Raw genomic sequence first — 3,822 nt, forward strand, 5'->3', positions numbered from 1 at the left:
CGCCTCCTGGGTTCAAGCAATTCTCCTGCCCCAGCCTCCCGAGTAGCTGGGACTACAGGTGCCCACCACCATGTCTGGCTAACTTTTGTATTTTTAGTAGAGCCAGTGTTTTGCCATATTGGTCAGGCTGGTTCTAACTCTTGACCTCAGGTGATCTGCCCACCTCAGCCTCCCAAAGTGCTGGGATTACAGGCGTGAGACACCTCACTCAGACTTTTTTTTTTTTTTTTTTGAGATGGAGTTTCACTCTATTGCCCAGGCTGGAGTGCAGTGGCATGATCTCAACTCATTGCAACCTCCGCCTCCCGAGTTCAGGTGATTCTCCTGCCTCAGACTCCCAAGCAGGTGGGATTACAGGTGTGAGCCACCATGTCTGGCTAATTTTTTGGATTTTTAATAGAGATGGGATGTTACCATGTTGGCCAGGCTGGTCACAAACTCCTGACCTCAAGCTATCCGCTGGCCTCTGCCTCCCAAAGTACTGGGATTACAGGCGTGAGCCACTGTGCCTGGCCTTTTTTTCTTTTTTCTTTTTTCTTTTTTTTTTTGAGACAGAGTCTTGCTCTGTCACCCAGGCTGGCATGCAGTGGTGCAATCTCAGCTCACTGCAACCCCCGCCTCCGGGGTTCAATTAATTCTCCTACCTCAGCCTCCGTTGTAGCTGCGATTACAGGTACGCGCCATCACACTTGGCTAATTTTTGTATTTTTAGTAGAGATGGGGTTTCATCTTGTTGGCCAGGCTGGTCTCGAACTCCTGACCTCAGGTGATCCACCTGCCTCAGCCACTTACAGTGCTGGGATTACAGGTGTGAGCCACCATGCCAGTTAGATTAAACCTTTTTCCATGTTGCCACCCAGTTTCTCAGCTGCTGACTTGCCGAGTGCATGGAGCAACAGACCTATCACGGTTACAACCCACCACACGGGAAGTGTCTGTACCCAGCTCTGCTGACCTGAGACTGGTGGTTCCTCTGGGGCAGGGATGAATCTGCCCTTGTGTGGGCCCAGAGAGGAGGTGGCACAGAATTGAGGAGCTGGGATTTTTTTGTTTTTGTTTTTCAGGTGGAGTCTCCCAGGCTGGAGTCCAGTGGCACCATCTCAGCTCACTGCAACCTCCGCCTCCCGTGTTCAAGCGATTCTTCTGCCTCAGCCTCCTGAGTGCTGGGATTATAGGTGTGTGCCACCACGCCCAGCTAATTTTTGTACTTTTTAGTAGAGACAGGGTTTCCCCATGTTGGCCAGACTGGTCTTGATCTCCTGACCTCGTGATCCTCCCGCCGTGGCCTCTCAAAGTGCTGGAATTACAGATGTGAGCTACCACACCTGGCTGGAGCTCGGGGTTTAGAGCAGGGTGTGCTGGTGTGATGTCCAGCCACCAGATGGTAGAGGGGCAGGGGGTGCCCCAGGAGTCCCCTTTCCCTGGGGCGCCCAGACCTGCTTCTAATGCTCAGGATTCCTGGCCCCAGGTGCCAGTCCCTGTGCCTGCATCCAGCTTCCTGACTGTGGAGAGGAAGGACTGCCGGGTCCAGCAGACAGTGGGTATGTGTGGGTGTCTGCATTTGACAGGCATGGGTGGGTAAGAGACTCAAGGACTCACTGGGGGTCACACAGCAAGGCCCCCACTGGAGTCACAGGGTCTCCAGGCCTCTCCCCGCCCCAGCCCGCACCCACTGCCATGTGAGCCCAGCCAAGCCTCCAGCCCTCAGGGTCTCAGACTCAGCCCTGTCCTAGGGGATTTTTTTTTTAAATAAATTTATTTATTTAGATGGAGTCTTGCTCTGTCGCCCAGGCTGGTGTGCAGTGGTACGATCTCAGCTCATTGCAACCTTTGCTTCCTGGGTTCAAGCAATTCTTCTGCTTCAGCCTCCTTAGTAGCTGGGATTACAGGTGTGCGCCACCGTGCCTGGCTAATTTTTGTATTTCTCATAGAGACCGGATCTCACTCTGTCATGTTGGCCAGGCTGGTCTCGAACTCCTGACCTCAGGTGATATGCCTGCCTCAGCCTCCCAAAGCACTGGGATTACAGAAATGAGCCACTGCGCCCAGCCCCAAGATAAGAACTTTTTTTTTTTTTGAGACAGAGTCTCACTCTTGTTGCCCAAGCTGGAGTGTAGCAGCACCATCTCAGTTCACTGCAACCTCTTCTGCCCAGGTTCGAGCGATTCTCCTGCCTCAGCCTCCTGAGTAGCTGGGATTATAGGCATTCGCCACCATGCCTGGCTAATTTTTGTACTTTGAGTAGAGATGGGGTTTTGCCATATTGGCCAGGCTGGTCTTGAACTCCTCACCTCAGGTGATCCACCTGCCTCGGCCTCCCAAAGTGCTGGGATTACAGGCCTGAGCCACTGCGCCTGGCGACCATCTTTAAAAAGAAAGAAAATAGACACGGGGGCTGTCCTGGGGATGGAGGTCTCCGAGAGCTCACCTGCGCTTTTGGATGAGGTCGGGGTCTGAGTCCTCCTTTTCTTACTTGGGCTCTGAAGGTCCTGGTGGCTTTTCTGCAACTCCTGGAACCTGGAGTCATCCGGATTGGAGTGTTTGTCCGAGGGTCCTAGGAACGCTGGAAGGTTCTCACCAGGGCAGAGGCAGGGCGCTCCCCAGAGTGCCCCCAACCACATCACTAACATCAGCAGCATCTGAGAGCAACGCCGCATCATGGTTCCTGGAGCTGGCATGGCCGTGCTGGTTGCTGTCTGAGGCACAGGGACACCTGGGGTCTGGCATTACAGCCTCAATGTTCCCACCCAGCTGTGCCCCTGCCCCCAACACCAGACCCTGCACACAGAGTGTACACTTCAGTGGCCACGGCCAGGCCGGGTCTCAGAGATACGTTCCTGCAGATGCTGGGACGCCTCTCTGGACCTTCTGTATCCTTTCCCATGAAATAAGGACACCATTCCAGCCTGAGAGTCCTTTTTTGTTGTTGTTGTAGTTGAGACAGGGTCTCACTGAGTTGCCCAGGCTGGAGTGCAGGGGCACAATCACAGCTCACTGCAGCCTCGACCTCCTGGGCTCAAGCGATCCTCCCACCTCAGCCTCCTGAGTAGTTGGGACTATAGGCACGTGCCACCATGCTCTGCTATTTTTTTTTTCCAATATATATATTTTTAAGTTTTTGTAGAGATAGGGTTTCACTGTGTTGCCCAGGCTGGTCTCAAACTCCTTGGCTCAAGGTATCCTTTTGCCTCTGCCTCCAAAGTGCTAGGATTATAGGTATGAGCCACACACCTGGCCAACATGGTAGTCTTTGGAGAAAAATTTATTCCCATGTGACAAATTTTCCAGACACGAGCTTAAGCAGCAGCTATCTTCCTCTGTAGAATTCCCTCTCCCTCCTCTCTGGTTGGGCTCAAAGGCTAAAGATGGTGAAAAACAAAGAAAGCAGAGGAGAAAGTGCTAGAGAGAGCTAGAAAGGGCAACTTTGACACGTCATTCCTCTCCGCCATGCCTCAGTTTCCTGGAAGACAGGGACCGAGGCTTTCACTGGAGAGGTAGTCAAATGAGGGTTTTAGCATACAGCCAGGCGCATAGTTGGTGCTGGTTAAACTGGGTGTTACTGCAGTTATTAGTCCTCATCTGGGAAACTCCTACTCATTCTTCAAAACCCCACTCAAAAAGCCCACATGCAAGAAGTCATCTCTGACATTACTTTTCCAGGCTAAGCAGGGTACTCATAACCCTCTCCTTCCCTCTGGCCCAGAGCTGACCCCACTAGAAGTGTCTGTGCCCAGCTCTTTCTACACCAGACTCAGAGCTCCCTTGAGGCAGGGATGAATCTACTTTTGTCTAGGCCTAGAGAGGAGGTGGCAGAGAGTTAGG

Source organism: Sapajus apella, unplaced genomic scaffold (genome assembly GCF_009761245.1).
Source record: "Sapajus apella isolate SASKATOON/1434 unplaced genomic scaffold, GSC_monkey_1.0 scaffold86, whole genome shotgun sequence".
In the NCBI taxonomy this organism is placed as follows: Eukaryota; Metazoa; Chordata; class Mammalia; order Primates; family Cebidae; genus Sapajus; species Sapajus apella.